We start from the raw sequence: 21,842 nt of genomic DNA, 5'->3' as shown, positions 1-21,842 counted from the left end.
ATATAAATGCAAACTGGCAAACAGCCAGATTCCTATAGGGGCTAGCAAAGAAACGATAAAAAAAAGAACATGAAATAAGACTTCTTGTGAGGAGGTCTATAATTCAACATTATTTGATTCCACTGTCAGGGAAATTGTTGAAGGGATAGGAAACTGATACTAGACTAGAGTCTCAGTCATTTTTGTTACAGTCTTAAATGTTTGCAACCTTGATATGTTAGATGGCCCTAGATGGGCTGTGGGATGTTGATGTATTTGTGATAAAGCAGCCCTTGCATTTAGGTTGACATAGTTCATTTAAAAAGCAGGGTAGGGGCTTGGAACACACACACACACACACTTTACAGTATGTTTACATTATGGATGAATAATACCTAGTTTTCTTTCAGGTAGTAGGTTGCTGAAAAACAAAAACAAAGAGTCGTTCACCTTGCTCATTTTGTGTCAGTTTTTGTCTCACTGAAATTTATAGGACATATGTCTCCATAGTACAGTTTAATTTGGATATTAATGTTTACTGTTTAGCCTGCGTTCCTAAGCATAGTTGGTTGAATGTAGGTCTGTTGATTGATGATAGAAATGTATAGGTAAACACTTTGTGAGGCTGGGGTGTCAGCCCAAGTATTTCATCTTAACAAGATAGAGGATTGGGTTCGAAACCAGTGGGGTTTCTAGGTAAACTTGCAGAATTCATTGTGTTGCGGAATTATAAAACAAAAAGCTTATCAGAGATTTGAATGCATTGATTATGAGTTACGGTGTACAAGTTACACAGGTAATGTGTCTGGTGCACTTTTGTGCACGTTTATTAGGAATTAGGTTTTGCTGTAGTCATGGGGCTTATTCCCAAGTATTTTGGGTTTTAGTCTTAACAGTGCGATCCAGTACAATTTTTCTTGGGAGTAAGCCCCATTGAGTCTCATAGTACTTGCTCCTAGGTTATGTGACTATGAAATTGTAGCTTCAAAGAATTAAATGACAATCATATATTAAAGCTCCTGTTCCAGAAAAATGTAGATGAGTTGAGGTATAATCATCAGTTGTATTTAACACATAACTTTTTCACAAGCTTGAACCTTTTGGTAAAGTTGCAATCGTACAAACATTTTGGATTTAATTTTAATCCCCATGTTAGCGTTACTGCATTAGATTTTATTTAAATTCTGAAGTTGCCACTTGAAAACAAGTTATTTAACAATAAACAACATTTTTATTTGTATGTTTGTGATAATATATGAGTCATTATAAATGCAAAACAGATAAAAGCATTCTAGGATTGTACAGAAAAAATATAGCAAAACGGGGATTGTTGTGAAATAAAAAAAAATTAAAGAGAAAATACTGTTTTATTTTATTAACATTTGTTGCTTTGACTTTTGGGGAGAATTGTTGTTCTCAGTGTTGTGATTATTTGTTGTATGTAAGTGGTGTTGTCATATGAAACATTTGTTGGCATATTACAGTGTCTGGGACAATTCAATTCACATTTTAGACATGATAGCACAACGGTGAGAAATCTTCTGAAAGTAAGACTTTGTGATGTTTGTAGTAAATCATAATGAGTAGTTATAATGGGACTATGACAGCAAAACTAAGCGTGAAAGTAAATTTATGTGCAACTATGTGAGTATGCATGACTAGAAGGGTCTGGAAAAATTGTGTGTGCAGTAGCGTTCTTACGCCCGCAAATTTTGAGTGGTCTTTCGCCATTTGTTAGAATATAACAATATTTTGTTCTTCTTAAGTGCTGTGGAAATAATTATTTGACTTTCTTAGTTGTGAGGGAGAAAACATTTCAAGTCTAAACCAAACACATTACTACTTAGCAAATTTGGAGCTTTTAAAATCAACCTGCAATGCGAAATGTAGGTACTTGTTCGAAGGAAGTCTCAATGAGTGGTATTCAACTAAGATTTACTTAGAGTAAACCTGTTGAAATTAATGGCCTTAATTTAGTCATGTTCATTAATTTCAACAAGTCTACTCTGAGTAAAACTTGACCCTTGCAGGCTCTACTTTTCAGTGAATGAAGTATGTGAGTCAGGTATTCATGAAAGCATATTTTGTGAGTATTCCTCCCCTCCAAATGAACGCGTTTACGGATAGCAAGCACGTACCCTCTGTGTGTGTGTGTGTGTGTGTGTGTGTGTGCACGTGCACACGCATGCAAAGTTCAGCCAAATATCACTTCACACATGCACTTTTTGTGTGAATGCATATGTTCATATGCTTTATTGAAATAACTAGTGAAAGCAGTTAAAATAAAATTTCATGTATTTTAAATTTTTTATAGCTGTGTGTTTAACGCTTTGATTATGTGTTCTTATCTGCCTTATTTGTTTATTTATTTATTTATTACCCGCTCTCCCCCTGAGTTCCCAGGGTGGGTTACAACATTAAAAGACAATATTAAAAAGAGGTTAAAACACCTCCCCCGCCACAAAAAATGGGCAGACTTGCGTGTCTTGAGTGTCTGGTTCTAGGGTTCCAGACTCAAACTTTTTTTTAAAGTGATATGGAATGATACTTGATTTAAAAAGAAAATAAATCAAAATAAATCTGTAAAAATACCATACGGATTTTTGTTGATTAGCACAGTAACAGTTTGAAGACATGTATTTATTCATTTGAATATGTTTTCTTCTAGATAGCTACAGTATAGCCATTCTGTACTCAGCTGAATAAAGCTAATACCTGCCTCTTTTTCACTTTTTCTCATTACTTATATATGTACAAAATGAAAGAAAGCCAGACAATTCTGTGCTTTGTAGTAATACCGAGGGAGTATCTTTTTTTATCATTATCTCAAGTACTGTATGTTAAACTGGACTTTTTTTTTTAAATTGCCCCTGCCCACTTCCTCTCCTCTAACACTCTCTTTCTGTGCATTAGATAATACTGTACTCTGAAGTTCATTATGATAACTGAGAATAATTAAATTATTTTCAATAAGCTCCATATGAAACAATATTTTAACCAGGAAAGTAACTCAGGGCTGTAATAGCATGCCTTTTGTTTCCCAAGGTAAGCCAGCCTGTTTAACTTCTTGTGCCTCTCCTACTTCAGCTACTTAATTTAGAGCTGATACACATAGGCTTGAAATGTGTGCCTTTCTATAGAGGGAAGCAGATACAGTAAATGCAGAAAATTTAGGTGAAACTAAAGCTCTTGCAGTGCATTCAGGCTTCTTTTCTTAATTTAGTTGAGATCACTGGAAAATCTCATTATGATCTATCATGTCTAGTTAGGGTCTGGCATCTGTTAGTGTGTCGTGTGTGAATTCTTGACATGTTAGATCTGTATCAGCTTCTTCAGACTCAACATGTCAAGTCTTGTTTGTTGGTTGTTTGGAGGTTATTTTATTTATTTTGGTTTTGGAGAGATATGTTTATGAAGTCAAGATCCAGAATGTTATTCATCTACATGCTTTACATATTATCCTAAACAAGCCTCCAATTCGAAACAGACTTACTCTTGAGTAAGTCTCATTAAAGACAGTAAATCAGTAAAATATGCTAACATGCCTTTTTTTTTTTTGCTTCACCTTCTATTCCATTTTCTAATTTGTAACCTTTGCAACCCAACATATTAATTCTAAACTCATTACTTGGAAGTAAGTCTGGCTTATTTGAATGGAATTTGAAGTAAAGGTTTTACAAATACATCCTCAATTGGCTTATGTCAAAGTACTTCAGCTGTAACTGGGTTATGGGTCAGCTCATCCTAGTCCCGGTGACATGTACTTGGAAGCAAGTCTAATTAATTGCTGTGGAATTATTTCCTATTTTGTTTATTTAGGATTCCAGCCTTACTCAAGAAAAACTCTGAGTAAAGTGATTTCAGGATTGTTGCCTGTGTAGCCCTATTTGAGAGATCAGTATACACTTTAGTCACTATAAATTTACTTCTCTGGATGGATTTGACATCATAAAGTAGTCATCTCAATGCTTCATTTCATGTTAAGACTGCAGCTGAGTATCTTAGCTCAGCCAAACATTAAAAGACTTTTCAGAAAGTGTTAAGTTTGGATTTTAGAGTTGATGGTATGGTTTACCATTTTAACCTATGTTTTAGTATGGTTTTGAGCATAAATATTTATATGCAGCTGTTCTATGGATCAATTTTACGAATGCTACAAATTAGCAGTTTTTAGAATATTGCACTTGATATTAGCGAGATATATTGGGTATGTTATGGTTGTTTGGTGATCTTTACTTGCATCTGTCTGCCAGAACAGACATACACTTGAATAATGGGGCTTCTCTTCCCTTCCCCTGCCACCCTGCAACCACACACAAGCCCTTAAAATCTGCTCTGGAATTTTGGGAAACCTTCTGATGCAGATTAGGAGTTGGAAGGCTGCAGGGGGAGGAGGGGGGAAATCTTGTTGAGTGAGTGGACAGCCAGTTGTGCTATGTTACATTTCAAGTAATTTAGTAGTGCATTGCTTTAAAAGGTAATATAGAATGCTATACAATATTATCCTGGTTTTCAGTGTCTTTTTGCAGCGTGGGTGTGTCTCTATACCGTAGGGTTGCCATACGTCCAGAATATCCTGGACATAGCCGGATTTGGCCATCAGAAACAGTGTCCTGGCAGAAATTGCTAAAACCTACTATACCAAGAATAAATGTATGCTTTGTTTTATGAATAGGTTTTGCATTCAACAGTGTTTCCAGAAGACATATGTCATAAAATTGTGCTGGAAAAGAAATTTTGTAAAAAGTTTACTGTAGTGAAAGTTGTCCAGGATGTAGGTCCTTGCATTGTGCCACAAAAAGCCATTTCACTAACATCATAGCGATCCTTCACTTGAGTTAAAGGGAGGCACGAAGTACAAATATTAAAAACCAAGGTATTAAGTAGTTTGTGAAAACTGTTTTGCTAACTCAGTACTTTTAGAATTGACATGGTATTTAACACTAGACATAACCATTGCCAGTAACTAGGTTATAGAATTATATATTTCTAAGATATATGTACATTGCCTACAGTTTGTTGTTATACCGCCTGTTGTGCGTCCTTTGAGAGAGTCGGGAAGCTTGTAGATGGAGATGATCCAGTTGACAATGTTAAGTACGTTTAAACTCTAAAAGAAAGGATGGTTTATAAATACAACAAATAGAGAAATAATATAATAATCAGAAGTCAGAAATGGAAGAAGGAAGCAACTCAATCTCACTGATTATTATTATTTATATATTCCACTGAATGTGGCCCCTAGACCATTGTCAGTTGATTCTTAGATTTGAAAGTTTGTCTTGTGCATGCCATTGTTCTCTTTAATTTGTCAGAAAAATCTGAAATTGAAAAAACCCACAACTTTTAGTAACCAATGAAAACACTGAAATAAAACATACACATCTGCCATTGAAAGATGCTTGTCTAAATAGAAACAATTTACATTGGTTCTACATGATGGCTAGGCTTTCCAAAGTAGGGAAATAAGCCACTGAGCCTATATTTCTACGTTGACTTTTCAGTCAAGCTTGTACAGAAGATAACATCCATATATTTTCTCATTTTAGAGATTGTGGTGTATCACTGAGAAGGAGAATCTCTATAAATGCATATTGGACTCAAGCCATTTTGTGCATTGTAGGTTAAAATCAGCACCTTGAATTGTGCCAAGAACATTCACTGAAACCAGTGAGTACATTGCAGTGTAGCCTATCCTGCTCTTGGTCACTTACCCTGTTAAGAGGCAGGCCCCAGATATATTCTTTTTGCAGTATTCAGCCAGGGGCAGCTACATATAGAGAGCACTGTGGCAGTCCATTGTTCTAGTAGTAGTAGTAATAATAATAATAATTTATTATTTATACCCCACCCATCTGGCTGTGTTTCCTCCGCCACGCTGGGAGGCTTCCAACAGAATATTAAAATACAATAGTCTATTAAACATTAAAAGCTTCAGGGCTGCCTTCAGATGTCTTCTCTTTGACAACTGGTGGGAGGGCGTTTCACAGGGCGGGTGGCACTACCGAGAAGGCCCTCTGCCTGGTTCCCTGTAACTTCGCTTCTCGCAGCGAGGGAACTGCCAGAAGGCCCTCGGCACTGGACCTCAGTGTTCGGGCAGAACAATGGGGGTGGAGCCACTCCTTCAGGTATACTGGGCTGAAGCTGTTTAGGGCTTTAAAGGTCAGCACCAACACTTTTAATTGTGCTCGGAAATTTACTGGGAGCCAGTGTAGGTCTTTCAAGACTGGTGTTATGTGGTCTCAGCAGCCGCTCCCAGTCACCAGTCTAGCTGCTGCATTCTGGGTTAGTTGTAGTTTCTGGGTCACCTTCAAAGGTAGCCCCACATAGAGTGCATTGCAGTAGTTGAAGTGAGAGATAACTAGAGCATGCACCACTCTGGCGAGACAGTCTGTGGATAGGTAGGGTCTCAGCCTGTGTACCAGATGGAGCTGATAAACAGCTGCCCTGGACACATAATTGACCTGTGCCTCCATGGACAGCTGTGAATCCAGAATGACTCCCAGACTGCGCACCTGGTCCTTCAGGGGCACAGTTACACCATTCAGGACCAGGGAGTCCTCCACACCTGCCCGCCTCGTGTCCCCCCAAAACAGTACTTCTGTCTTGTGATTGTGACATGAGACAATCATCCAAATAAGTTCCATTTTGATCAGTGAGAATTGTTTTCAGGGGTATTTAAGCTTCTGTAGGTCAAGATACAAGTCAGGTAGAAATATCTCTTATGGCTTGAAACAGGAAGACACCTGTATCTAGCAGGGACCAGAACATATCATACTATCCTTATCTAATCCTTGTAATAAATAGGAAAGACGACTTGGGATAACTTGAACAAAATTCCAAATTCCAAAGAGCAGGTACCTTTTGAGTTGCATGCTTGCAATGACATAAACAACATTTTCTACTGTACTTCTGTACAACATATATTAACTGTGACCTGTAGCATGTCACTTATTAATGACATACAAGTATTTCAACCTCTGCATGCAGTTCCTGCATCAGAGGTAGAAACTGTGAGTTTCATAGTATATGCAAGTACCTGATTCTTCTTCGTCTTCTATTATGACCTATAACCATAATGCCACTGGGAGAAGACACTGGAAAGCTAAACCTTCCACAAGTTGCACCTTGTTAAAAGTATATTTATGATGAAAATTAAGTAATTTTATTTCTGTATGTAGACATTTACTTGTTAAAACATCTGTAACATTACAAATGGCTTACTGATACTTTTCAGGCAAACATCCATGTATTAAATCCTAACCCTCTTACCTGGAAGTAAGTCCTAATAGGATATATGAGTGTGCAGGGCTAGGATTATGCTGTAGTTTATATTCTGTACCTCGTCTTTCTTCCAAGAAGTTCAGAACAGTATTTTGATCTTGTAATTTGCTCAACTTACCTGTCTCTGAGACTAAATAGCCTATTTATTCAACAGACGAGGATAAATTTGGACTTGGGTTTGCCCAAATCCAAACCCACCACACATCCCACTATATATTGTCAGGAATTCAAAGTGATGTACAACACATGGTGTTCTTAAGTGGTTTCTTATCCAGGCACTGACAAGGTTTAGACTGGCTTAGAGATGCTACTACATTAGATAACTCTAGGCTATTCATAACTGCAATTTTGTTCATCTCTGTGTGTGGAGAATTAGCACGAGACTTCTATAAATCCAGAACAACCAGATTTTTAAACATCTGCTGTTTTCTCTCTTGTAAATGGTTAAAAGCCACAAGCAGCCTCCTTTCTGCACTACAGTAGTAAGTGTTGGCACACCCTTAAGTGAATATAACATAAGATCACTATCAGCAAATGTTCTCAACCATGATTGTATGAGCAACCCTGATCCTATATATTAATGAATGATACTTTGCTGATAGGTCCCCCCCCCCCAATATAGGCATGTGTCGGTGATAACAGTGGTGTAGAAGTAGGGCAGCAATCTAATTGGTCTTTCCCTTTTTGAGCTTGGCATGTAATGAAGGGAGAGTGGTGTTAATGAATTATTTATACATTTGCTTTCTATATTTGCCAATACTCTGTTTCGGTGTATAGGGCGTACTTCTTGGTCTTTCACAAGCCATGTAAAATATCGCTGAGGTGGTGGTGAGAGTGCAGGATATAAGGACTGTGGTCCTTTAGTGTACATTTGAAGTCTGCATCTGATCCCATAAGCATCATAAATTGGGGCCTAGGGAAGTGCTAGAGTAAATGTCCTTGAAAAATCCTAGTGTGCGTTGCTTCCTTTTTTTGACCCCTTTGTGCTTTTAACATACTGTATATACATTTGTTGGTACTTTCCCCATTCCTGTCTACCTGATGGGAGAAGCTTTATTTGCTAAATTTTTGTGATTCTTCTGTTAAAGGGTCAGTCAGTTTTGACAACCCTTTGTGGAACATCTTTTCTGTGAAATGTTGAAACGGTGCACAGCTAAAGCTGAGCTGGTGATCGGTGACAACACCCTCATGCCATTACAATAAGTCCAGTTTTGAAATGAAGTTGGTGTTTATAATAGTGGCAGTGGCAGTACATCCCACTCTTTACAGCATAGTGCTTTTGATGGACAGCTGCCAATGTGGACCATTAACTGGTGACTGTTGCCAGGTGTGGCAGTGATTAAGGATAATTATACTATCAATCTTTTATATGCACACATTTTTGTTCAGTAGTTGTACCTCTAGTATGAAGAGGATGCTCTTATTCCCAGAGGTGAGCAGTAAAACAGTTTGCACGATTGCCCGTAAAGAACACACAGGCATGCTATATTCATGCCCAGCGCCTTGTTCCTTCACATGCAGGACTTTGTTCATTGCTTGTGAACCCAGTGGAAAAAATATTACTGATTTATGTAGGTGCTATGGAACACACAGAGTGTGAGTGTATTACTGACCAGCAATGGAACTGAAGTGGTTGTGGGGTGTTAAAACACCACAGCTGCAGAGTGGGAATGAAGGCTGGCTTTTTTCTTTGGCATTTGATTTTATTTCTTTCAAGAAAAAGAGAAAGGCGAATCACACATGCTCTTGGACAAGGCTTTCCACATTCCATTTAAACTTGGAAATCACTGACCAGATGTAAAAAAAAGGTTAAAAAAAAGTGGGTGAGGGCATTCAAAGGTGTGTGTGTGTGTTTTGGAGATTTGCGGGGTTTTGTTTTTTGTTTTATTACAAAGGAAGTCTTATGCTGACTGTGTAAAGGAAATGGAAAAATGTAACTTTCCAGTGCAATTGGTGGCTTCCTACTGTGTGCTAGTCTGAGGTGGCAAGATGTTAATGACCGTGTTCCTCTGGGAGCTTTTCTGCTCTAGGGATTCTATCCAGAAGTGAGGAGCCTAATGCTTTATTTGGATCAGTGCAAACACCTAGTTCAGAGACAAGCTAAGCTGTGACTTGCATCAGCGTGGCTTACCACAGCCTAAGCAGTGATGGTGTTAAGTCACTGCAATTCCTCTTCAGTATACACCAGTATTATGGTAGATTTTTGGTGATGGTCACCAGCAGCTTTATGGGAAAGGCTATCAGTTTTTAGGTCAGATGTTAATGATACCCATATTCTAGGGACCCAAATCTAGAACAAGACTAAGATGCCTTAGCAGATTTTATAATTTAAAATTTGTTGTTCAACTTATTAATTAATCATTTGCTGTACTCTTATTGTGCGAGAGAGGGAGAGAGAGACGATGCACAGAGAGGCATAAAGCTTTTAGGATAGGTTTCATAATCTTAATACTGGTGATGTGTTTCTTGCGTTGGCTTGCTCTTATTATTTCAATAAAAAGACTCATGCTGGTCTTTCTCATTTAAGTCTCCTGAAATGCTGTGTGTGTGTGCTTAAAAAGGAAGAAATAGAGGGAAAAGAATAAGGGTGATATTCAACCAAGTTCTCTGACTTAGTCATGTTCATTAATTTCAGTGGGTCTACTCTTGAGTAAAACTTAATTGAATATCATATTAAGAAAACAATATTTGACTCTTTTTCTGTATTAACGATACCATGACAGTATGTTTATTTTTCCCCCAAAACCAAGTCAGGCAGAAGGTCTGTTTCATAGGACAGCAGTGTGTTCTTTTGAACCTGAAGCTACTAATGATGGCAACTTTAATTGTACAAAAAGCAAGGTCAGTTTCTCTTCTTGGATGAGAGCTGCCCCTGCCAGGTCTTTTCATTCCCCCTCACTTTTCATTAATAAGGCACACTCTTGAGCTTTGACGCTTGAAATAAAGAACACCTGTTTGGGGCTGTGATGAAATAGACTAGGTGTCAGGCTTTTAAAAGAGATCACATTCTTCTACCAACTTTGCTGCATATGTGTTAGTCACCGATCAGACAGTACTTGAATTGGGGGTCCTCTCCAGATGCCCTGAATAATGATGATTTGTGCTCATGATGCTATTTGGGGGGGGGGGGGGAGATGTCACACATTACCACACTTTCAACACTGTACTTACAAAAACACTGCTTCCTTTCCAGGCAGTGTGCCCATCCCGTAACCTGATGAAATCCTGTAACCTTTTACACCACAAATGTTCTGGTTTATTTTTGTCCAGTTTTTGTTGTGGTATAATATTGGGGAAGTATTACAGAACAAACTAAAAGAGAATAAATCCACCATTCACGTCGAGACCATGTTGCAGAACATGCCTGCAATAAAGCAGAAGCCTGAAGCAGTGTGACTCTCTTTTCTTTGGCTCTGCAAACTACTCAACCAGTGGTGTAGCAGAGCACAAAGTCGATGGTGCTCACAATGTGTGTGTATTTTGGATTTCTAAACTGGCTTGTTATCAGGGAAAGGTTTACATAAGAGGAGGGGCTAGGCCAGTTTATTTTTTGGTAATTGTCAGCGAGAAATTCAGTTAGTACTAGAAGTTAGGAAACAGTAAAGCAAAAGTCTTTTCTATTCATCCTGTGCCTCTTTACAGTATAATAATGTGCTTGATTTTAACATATATGTAAAAATGGGACAAAGTGGAGAGACAGGAAATTGAACAATATGGACATAATTTTCAGAATGATAATAATAATTAATAATTTTATTATTTGTATAAAACAATAATTTTGTACAAATAATTTTATTATTTGTATAAAATCCTGCCAGTTGTGCTTAAGTCTCATCTAGCTGGCCCTATATGCACAACATGGAATTTGTGGCCTAGCATGCACATACGTAAGCTGCACACATGTGAAAGGGCTTCCATGAGTATAACATTGGCAAATATGGAAAAAAATATGCTTATGTCACATTGAAATAACTGAAATTTAACCACACATGAACTTGTTTAAATAAAGCCTAAGTATGCTTAATTTGTTAGGGGTTCTATTTATGGGGCAGTTGGACTGCATTGACTTCAGTCTAATTTATGTTCCCAAAAGCATTGTTAGAATTGCAGCCTGGAATTCTGATCCAGAAACCTTTACTGAAAAAAGTAACTTCACTTTTAAAGTATAAAACAGTCTTTCTTTTGATTTTTTTCAATGACTTAATTATAGACGTATAATTTCAGTAGTCATCCTTCTTGCATGTTGTGAATATTAAACTGCTGTGCTTCATACAAATTTGATATAAAATAATGATCTATGTTGGAGATTTCAGCATAACATAGGCACACGATTTCTGTTTCATGTACAGTCTGCTATACTAATGAATTTAACTACAGAATAAAGTACTAGTTTAAAATTCTTGGAGATTGGTTTTCTGCTTTGTAGCTGGTTATTATTGTGTACAGAAGGATAGAGGGCTGATTTCTGTGTTACAGTAATAGGTGTAATATTCTTTGGTATACCAATTACCGGTACCTCTTACGTGTTTTAATTGGCATGTAAGGATTAAACCTTTAATGGAAATTTCAGAGTATTCACACATTTGTCAATTCCTTGGTGAAACATTTAGTATTATTATTGCAGACTTTTGTTCGTTTACTGTGACATATGATTCTGTTTGTAGGGCCTAGAGGCTAAGCAATGGATTCTGGGAGGTTAAGATGTCCTGATTCCCCCCCCCCCCGCAAAAAAAGATCTCAGCCACTTTTTGGAGAGGCTGTTTAGATGCTCATGAGAATGGCCCATCATATCCTACACCTGCAGGATAAAATTGGGTATTATGTAAATAAATCTATAGGTGCAATAAAAAGCTATATATATTAACAGAAGCTGATGTTTTACAACATTTGTCTTCAAGAGGGCATTCTGTTCGGAGATGTGTATACACCTCCCCATTAAAATTTTGGGCTAGCATCCTAAGAGCTACTTAGGTGTCTCCAATATCTTGGATGTCCTTGGTGGAGTTACTGACTTTCCCCCCTTTGAACAGCAGACCCCCACAACAGACTGCAAACTGCTTTTGAAAGTCTCCACAGTTTCAGAAGCAACTTGCTATGTGACACTGGGGACTTACGTTGAAGAAATACAGGTTGAAAGTTGTGAATTCAGCATGGCTGTGTAGTTCTTTGGATCCATGCTCTTGTATGGACATTTTCCTGTGCCACTTAACAAATTCATATATGCACCACAGCCTAAATGTTCAATCAGTATTAGCATCTTATTTCTGATGCATATATAGAAGAGAAAGCCAGCCTGAAGTTTTAGTAGTGTTTCCTATGGCAAGGTGTTAAAGCCACCAGTGGCGTAGCGTGGGGGGTGCAGGGGGGGGGGCGGCCGCACCGGGCGCAACACCTGGGGGTTAGGGTTAGGGGGCGCAAATCCACGGGTTAGGGGGCGCAAATTACTTGCCTTGCCCCGGGTGCTGACAACCCACGCTACGCCACTGAAAGCCACAAATGCAGTTTTAATAGAAAAACTATTTCCTCTTATGGAATTAGTTAAGGTCTGAGGATTTATATACATTCACACAAAATATATGCATATTAAAAATTATATTTACTATCCATCTTTCCCACATGTGGAAGCCAGGTGATCCTTGACTCTCCAGCACACAGTGAACAGGAGGTTGGCAAATGAAAGATGAGTCAGGGAAACAAAGGGGATAAGTCAACACTGCTAATTTCCCTCCTCATGAATTCCCCCTTGCTTCTCACCCTTCTTGCCTCTGAGCCTTGTTGGTGTGCTTTGCCCCAGGGCTCATAAAAATACTCAGTTGCTTAAAACATTGACTGCCACCTGTGACTGTTACAATGGTTTAAGTAGCTACAAAGGTAAATACCATGTAGAATGCCGTTATAAAATGCCAGTGCCAGTTAATGTTGTAAATACAATGGTACAGTAATGCAGAATGTTTGCATGAAACCTATGTGTACCACCTGGAGAATGTGGGACAGAATGACAAAATAGCTTCTCAGCCTCTGTTTCTCCTGAAGAGCTCCATTGCAAGGGAGCATCATCATCATTTGTTGAGTGTTTACAACCTCCTCAGTGCTTTGCAAAGATACAAGTAGATACTGAAATTCTAAAAAATACAAGGCACAATAGGGAAGGAGAGAGATGAGCACAGGAGGGTCACCATGAATTGTACAAAGGGTAAACTAAGGAAATACTGGAGCATATGGACTGAAAAGTGCAGCCCCAAGAACCTGTAGTGGGATCAGTGGATTTAAACTTGTTCATAAATGATTTGGGGTTTAATTCTAGATAGTAAGATGGCCACATTTGCTGCTGAGACCAAATTGTTTAGTGTGGTAAAAACAAAAAGGGGTTGTCAGGTGCTTCAAAAGGAACTGTCCAAAGTGTGCAAATGAACATTGACATATCAAATGTGATACAGTGTAAGCAAATGTAAGGTTATAAAGATTGGGATGAAACAACCCCCACCCCCAAGTTTCACATATAGGTTAATGGAATCTGAACTGGCAGTGGCAGGCCAGGAAAGAAATATTGAGCTTATGGTGGATAGTGAGGGGGGAATGTCCACCCCAGTGTATGGATGCAATGATAGGGGTCATAAAAGGAGGTATTTTAAGATAAAACTGCACTGTCATAAAGACTTTATACTAATATATGAAGTGAACTTGGACCCCTGGTTGCCACACCTTATAAAGGATATTGTAGAGCTGGCATAAATAAAGATAACAATAACCTTAAAATCTTCAGTGTACCAAAATTTCAAAGAGAGTGAATAGTTGGTGGACTAAAGTACTGTAATAAAAGTACGACACAGCTGCAAATGGAGATCCGGGGAAAGGAATAGATGATGTATACAACATAGTAAAACATGGTGATCCTATATAGACTTAGGAAGATTAAAATTAATGGTAAGAGAAGTATGTCTGGGAATAACAGGCAATCACGAAAGATCAGATACACCTGATGCCTGTTAGACAAATATTCGGCTGGTTATTTCTTTGTAATTGGTTAAATTCAACCCTCCGAATTGTTCTCTGACCCACCACTCTTTCTGTGGGTATAGCTCCCATGCTTTTCTACCCACGTTCCCCATACATATGCCATCTTCTCTCTGACTTCTATTTTCTGACCCCCCCCCCATTACCTTCCTCGACTCTAGGATCTATTCAACTTTAAAGCCTTGCTTCTTTCCTAACATCACTTCTTTCTTGCTAGTAATGCTCAGACCCTCCTACTCCTGTGGGATGTTTTCATCCAGGCATGCTGAGCATTCCCCTTTCAGGGCAGGTACATTGATAGTCCATGAATGTCCTTTCCCCCTTCCTGCTTTGTTTGAACATTCCATGAAATCTCTGCAGCTCAGCCAGTGGCTGGCTGGGTAGTTTGCCTGCAGCAGGAAACAGCCAATTTTTAGTCCACTAGTGCTAAGGAGTGTGGAATTTCTACCTACACTGCTGTCACTTACATATTGTGTTCTCTTTCCACTGTGTTCTGTTGGGAAAGGGGATAGGATTGAAACAGTTGTTTGCTTGGTGTGGGATTCCTATGAAAATTCAGATGAGTGCAACACATCTGTGTCATATATCAGTATTCCTATATGTCTAACAAAAGAATGGGAGTTTTGTTCCTTCAGTGATTTACTGCTCCCCCAACAAAGGAAGGGGAGGGGGACAACTTCTCCTTATCCAAGCCCTTTCACACATTTAGCTGTCAGCCTGAATGTGAGCTGGCAAGAAGTTGGTGCTATCCTTTGACATTAACAACATGCATTTTCTTGCCAAACTGCTACAGCATTAGGACAGTATGGGTGCCACATTTCTTAATGAAAGGGTGAAGTGAGGAGAGAGTGGATGTACCATACTGCATTGTGGTAAAATTGTTACAGAAAGAAGCCCTTACTTCTTTCTGTAACAGTTAGGGCTCCTGATATGAAGGTGTCATGTTGAAGCGAGGGATCCCCTGAAAAACACCCTCACCCTCCACAACTCTGGTTGTCCATCTGACCTTGTCTTGCCTTGTATCTTTGAATTGTTCTTTTTGTGTGGCAACAGTCACACTCTTACTTAGTTGCAGATGTGCCTCTGAGGCGGATCTCATTTGGAGAGCTGTCATTCATTTTAGTCTCACTTACTTTCATTCCACACTGGGTTTTGTTTGCTCAGTGCTTCTATTCTGCTGAAAATTGGTTGTGTCGATAATAAACATTATGTGACTGCAATTTTATAGAGAGAGACTTTTACACAAGAAGGAAAGAAGTTCATGACATTTCAAGTTTCTGCTGTACATAATTTTTGAATGACTTTATTTTTATGTTCTCTATTTTGGGGTTGTTTGGAGCTTCTTAAATGGCTATCCTGACTGGTTTTGTTGGCACGTATCAGTTGTTTGCTGCTGTTTTTGTGGTTCAGAACTTTTGAGACCTATGGCTGTGAGGAGCCAGAAACAAAAGAGTTATTCCTAGACTATTGTGTGAGCTGTGTGCTTAGCCCTGGCTGATCTATCAAGGAGATGTGAACTGCTGGCAGATTTGACCAAGTATCTGTTTCAAATGGTTGATGCAAATGAAAATTCTATACTAATTCCTCCACATGTGATGACATTATTAGTGAGGTCTCCAGATTCTGAAAGGTAATATATTATAATTTGACACAAACTCTTCAGTACTGTAGCAGTAATAGTATTTTTACATTCTTACTGCAGTAGAGGACAATTCCTATGCTTTGAATGGGTGTAATAGTCTGTGGCATTAAGTTGCAAAGGTTTTTCATATACTGTTTGTGATTCTGTTTCCCTAAACATAGATACCGTTAGTCCAAGTAGTTGCCTTTTCATGTGATATTGTGTTAGAAGACAACTGAAAGAGTCATCAATATATTGTGCCATCCTTGACTGACAAGAGTGTAGTAGAGTGGTAAAAAGACTCGCCTACCAATTAGAAATTACATAGTTTGAATCTTGCCTTGACCATGAATTCATAAGATGGCTTAATCAAGCCACTTTCTTAACCTTCGCTCCCCACCCTTCTCTCTCCCTCCCCATGATTGATATCTTTTACAGGGTGGCTGCACAGTAGAAAGAGCAGTAGAAATGATACATGTGAACAGCTAGTTGCAAAAATAAGATAAAGTTAGTATTTTCTACCAAATAGCAATACTGTACATGATGAAATTATATTAGTATTTGATGCTAACTAAGAGGCCCCTTTGATACAGTTTTACACAGGGATGGGGGGTCGGTGGAGTGGGGGCAGTGTCAGTATAATGTGAAACTATGAAACAGTTGGATTTTTTAATTTTATTTTTGTATTTAGTAGCTCTACAGATAGACCCCTTCAACAGAAGGGGTAGAATCATTCTTAAACATTCATAACAATGTATAGGCCAATAATGGAAGCTGTTGCTATGCCAGTGTTGTGAACAAATCCTGGATGTTGCATTAGTGCAGCAGTGTGTGTTGGGAACAATCACGATGGTCAGATGTGACATAGTAAGAGCACATTAAGCCATTATGTGGTGCAGAAATGGTCTGTGATGGGGCATTTCGAGGCTAGGGACAGGAATGTGTTCTCTTAAAAGTCCTTTGAGTCTTCGCAGGATCTGCTTCATGAGTGCAGCTCTCCATATCCGATGTATTGTGTGTGATAACTTTTTATTATGGAATTGCATGGGCTTGTCTGTTCTCTAAACACAAAATGTCTGTATCTGCATTAGCACAAGAGTGCACTGTTGGCACCTATGGAGAAATATATGTTCAGGAAGTTGGCACCCACAGACCTGCTGTGGAATAATATAGGACACATAAGGAAACTAAGGCACAGACATTACGTTATCTGACTTGTGTCAGGTCTGGTTGATCAAATCAGGTGAAAGAAGCTGGCAATTCCTGTTCATTTGGGCAATGTCATGCCAGAAACTTGTTTGGAATTTGTAAAATATATTTTGAATATTGTGCTATTGGAAATTTTTAGGGCTGTTTTTTAGGACAAGTTTTTATAGTATATGAGTTTAAAAAACAAAACAAAAACCAGTACATATTTCTCCAAATTACTAGCTTGTTGAACTGAAATTTTTCATTTCTTTTAAAGAGAAAGGAAGTGAAACCTGATTCTTATATTTTGCATGAAAGGAACCATTGGCTTGAAAATGTATGGAAGGGAGGACCCAGGTAATAGGGTAATTTTCAATGGCTTCTTGTTCTCCATTTTCAAATATATTGTATGGTATATTTACCAGTTGGGGGGGGAGAGCTATCTTTTAATATTCCATTTCAAAACAAATAAAAGTATCTTTGCAAACATTTATATATTAGGTATAGGGTATCAGTGCTGAAACACAGTAATGAGGAATCTGCTCTTATTCACCAATGTTACTTGATTCTAAGAAATAACAACCAACTACAAATCTGAGAGAAAGTTCTTAGTTTAGTGATCTCTTGAGAAGCACTGTTAAAAATAGGTACTCTTCCTTTTTTTAAAAGCAGCACCAATGCTAACACTCCTAACTTTTAGAAGTCTATTAATTCTCAACAGGTTATAAAAATATCAGTTCAGTAGTCATTAATATTAACTATGGCCTCTGAATACGGAAATGTAAACATAAGAGATGCACAAAATTTTGATAAACTGAGGTGGAATCCAACATTTCTTGCATGAGTGACTGTATAATGTGGCAATAGCTGTGAGAAAAGAAGAGCCCAGCATCTAAGACCCAACACAATGGAAATGCAATGAATCGGAATGCCTCACAGATCATAGCGGAATCAGAATTTCCAGCAAGGAAAATCTTTTCATGGTGAATTAAGTGGTGGAGGAAGAAAAATGGTGATTGAAAAAAGGTAGGCACAGATCAGAAGCAGTGGGCTCAAGGCTCACTGCTGAAGATTTAAGAACCACAGCTAAAGCTATGCAGAATAGAATGTGGAAAATTGAATTTACTAAACAATTAAGCATTGAATTAATCTACATCCCGCACAGTAGAAAAGTGGGGGAGTAAACCGAATGGGGCTGAATAAATCAGTAGAGCTCATTAAAAGATAGTGAATATTTCAGGTCTGTTGTCACATAAAGGAGGACAGTCTGCCCACTGCTTATAGCAGGGCATATAATTCTGTAGCTCTCAGCCACCCTTTCCTTTAAGCAGAGTCATCTTCTAATCAGATTAATGAACATTTCTGCCGAGGTTATGGTGATGGTTCAATATTTTACCTTGTTATCTGTGGCTTTTCTATTAATTACAAGTCAGATCACTAGTCAACAATAGTAGTCAGGAGCAACATAAATAGCATGAATGCACCCTGGAGATGTAACTCTGAGGATCTGATGCATCCTGGAACTCCCATGGGCTTTTTCAACCTCCCACATGCCTTGCTAGTCTTTTCTTCAATTACAGTTAATGCAATAGTTTGCCATTTTCTCTTTCTAATTATATTTTCAAGTGGGATTTGTAGCACATAGAAAAACATCCTTTTACATGTTGAGGCACCAGGGCTTTGTGCCTGGCATTGTCTGTCCCCTGGGTGCTGTACCATTCTTTCTGCAGAGCTCTGAATAAACAAGTCCCCCTTTTAAAGCTGCAGTTGTACAAACTGAAAATTTATGCATTAACTGTTTGCATTCTGAGCATGTGTTCCAGATTACCTCTTACAGCATTCTTCTGGTATGCTGCAGAAACGTGTATTTGTAGAAGAGCATTTCTTTTCACAGTTCACACATCAATCTTTGAATCACAGGATCAATTAGCACATTTTGTTTCCCGGAGTCTGCGCAATAGTAGCATTAAAATATAACGTGGCATTTTCCCATGCCTTGTGGTGCTTTAATTGCAGCAATATAGTGGTGTTGTAATCAGTAGCGTAGAACACTTGACATGTTTTTTTAAATCTGTTAGAATAGCTTAATAGTGCTTTTGTTTTAATTTTTTACTCTTAAACCTAATCGTCATTTTATATTATGAGTGTGCAAATTTCATTATTAAAGAGTCATGGTTGGAGGGCAGCCAAACTTGATGTGATGGGAGGCAGTCATATTTGCTTTTGTCTGTTCCATTTATATCTAAAATGGGAACAGAACACATGCATAGAATTGTAGAGTTGGAAGGGACCCCAAGGGCTATCTAGTTCAAGTGCAAGTGGCCCATATGGGGATTGAACCCGCGACATTGGTGTTTTGAGCACTGTGCTCTAACCACCTCAGCTAACTGGCATATATAACACACACACAATCCCCACATAGGCCACCTGCATATTCCTGCATTGCAGGGGGTTAGACCAGGCATAGGCAAACTCGGCCCTCCAGATATTTTAGGACTACAACTCCCATCATCCCTGACCACTGGTCCTGTTAGCTAGGGATGATGGGAGTTGTAGTCCTAAAACATCTGGAGAGCCGAGTTTGCCTGTGCCTGGATTAGACGAAATGACCTTTGGGGTCCCTTCCAACTCTACAATTTTCTCTCTCTCTCTCTCTCGTGTGTGTGTGTGTGTGTGTGTGTAGACAGGGCATTTTTCAGCTGCAGTTCACTGGAGCTCTGCAGTGGCATCTCTCAGGTGGGCCATCATTGTCACTCTCAGGTGAGCAAGGGAGAAGTTCATGGTGAGCTCCCGTACCTCTTTTTCTAGAAAAATAGCTCTGTGTGTGTATGTGTCGCAAGGAAAGGGGGTTGTGCCCTCAACCTTATTTCCCATGCTGAACTCAGGGTACTTTTTTCCTTACCTTGTTCGCTTTCAATTTCAGAGCTGGACTGGGATAAAAATGGCCACAATGTTGTAGTACTTAGAGAGCAGGAGAGGATTCAGCTTTCTTACCCGGGTACCTATCATGGTATTAAATATATATATACCCTGACCTTGAAAATAAACACAAGTGAATGCCTTGTCCCATCTAGTTAGACTCTTAAGATTCTGTTGGACTTCATCAGATCTAGCATATTCTGAAATATAACACTTTAATTAATGGTGCATTAATTCATATCAGCAGGCGCTTTTGATCTTAATTTTCAGACCTTTACTGAAGAATTTTCTTTGCCATCAGGCTTATGCAGACAATTAAGAAAAATATTTTTGGTAATAGTCAGCTGGTGACCTGTTTTAATCTACGATGTACTCTTATTGTATTTTAATTGTCATAAACCACTTTGATTTTTTTAAATGAAAGAATATACAATTTTTAAAACAATAATAATAATAACATTATTAAGATGATGTGTTTTGATTTGTCTCAGTTGATATTGTATTAATTCTCTGTCGGCAATACTGCAAAACAGTAAAGAACGTGCTATTATGTTGCACACACGCACACCACACACAAATTGTGTAGAATGACCAGTGAGTCACTGAGATGTTTTTAAAAGCTTACTACTAAAAGCTAATTAAAATCATTTCTGTTGATAAAGGGAGACATGGAAGGATTGTGCCATGATTGTTTTCCTATCTGAATGTTACTTTCAAATGCACCCAGTGATAAGAAGCAACATCTGTTTTCTGTTGAACAGTACAAGAGTGCTCTGCATGGGGCTGAGGGTACACTGTTCATATGAAGCCATTGTTGCTCTGATTCCTCCCCCCTTTTTGTCTTGATGCTGGGTCCATTTGCCCATATACCATGTGGCAAACAGCTGACACATATTGACTATTAGGGATCTTAGGCCTAATTATGAGTGATGTATTTAAACGTTCCCATGTTTGTCTTTTGTATGCAGTTGGAGGCTTATGTAAATTGCACTGTTGTAGACCACTCCCCATTTCCTAAGAGTAGCAGATTGTTAGGGTGGTTTTTTGTGGGGGGGGGGGAAGGGTCCTGTAAAAGCTAATACTAGTCTTTCCCACAGCCCTATGAAATTTGCTGTTTTCTAAGGTTGCAAAGCATGCTTTACTTTAAAATAACAGTATATATTGCCATATTATATAGAGAGAGAGAGCGTGCGTGCGTGCGCACGCTTGGGTTCAGGGAACAGACAAATTCACAAGCCTAAAAATGGTGATTTTTCTGTTTTAAAAATATTCATTGCCATTCTTCAGAAACTTGCAATATTTTGCACTAGAATGTGGTCTATACATCCCTTTAAATCCATCTCAGTTAAAAGAAAAGAACTCATCCTGAAACTCACTTACAGATGGTACCTAACACCACAGAAACTAGCACTGATACGCTCAGGAGTCTCACCAAAATGCTGGAGAGGATGCACCTCCCCAGGCACATACCTCTACATGTGGTGGGAATGTCCCAAAATCCAACTTTTCTGGACATCAGTCATACATGAAATATCCGAAATAACTAAACAAATATTAGAAGTCACCCCAGAACTGGCCCTGCTCAACATCTTCCAAGATAACACTGCCTTCTCACATTATAAAGAGCTCATAACCCACCTACCCTCAGCAGCCAGAAGCATCATAGCCAGACACTGGAGAGACCTATCAGGAGTAAACATGGACCAATGGTATCAAATAGTATGGGAAACAGCCTTACTAGAAAAACTAACTAATAAATTGAAACTGACATGGGGACAAATAGAAGAAGACGTCTTCACCATGATATGGGTCCCCTTTTTCACATACATAGCTCAGC

General features: G+C 38.6%; 1 protein-coding gene and 1 long non-coding RNA gene across 5 annotated transcripts in view; one reads left to right on the top strand and one right to left on the bottom strand.

The window, feature by feature from the left end:
- MEIS1 (Meis homeobox 1) overlaps positions 1-21,842 on the top strand; it is a 152,815-nt gene that overhangs the window by 18,001 nt on the left and 112,972 nt on the right. The gene's annotated exons all lie outside the window — the stretch shown is intronic.
- Positions 1,328-11,628, bottom strand: LOC310703221. Its single transcript, XR_014524007.1, has 2 exons — positions 10,693-11,628; positions 1,328-10,495 (listed from the first exon to the last, which is right to left on the bottom strand). It is a non-coding gene; the product is annotated as an uncharacterized lncRNA (long non-coding RNA).

The sequence above is a fragment of the Podarcis liolepis genome, assembly GCF_965112155.1.
Source record: "Podarcis liolepis genome assembly, chromosome: 3".
In the NCBI taxonomy this organism is placed as follows: domain Eukaryota; kingdom Metazoa; phylum Chordata; class Lepidosauria; order Squamata; family Lacertidae; genus Podarcis; species Podarcis liolepis.
The sequence above is the reverse complement of the archived record's forward strand: the minus strand, read 5'-3'. Positions and strand labels throughout refer to the sequence as shown.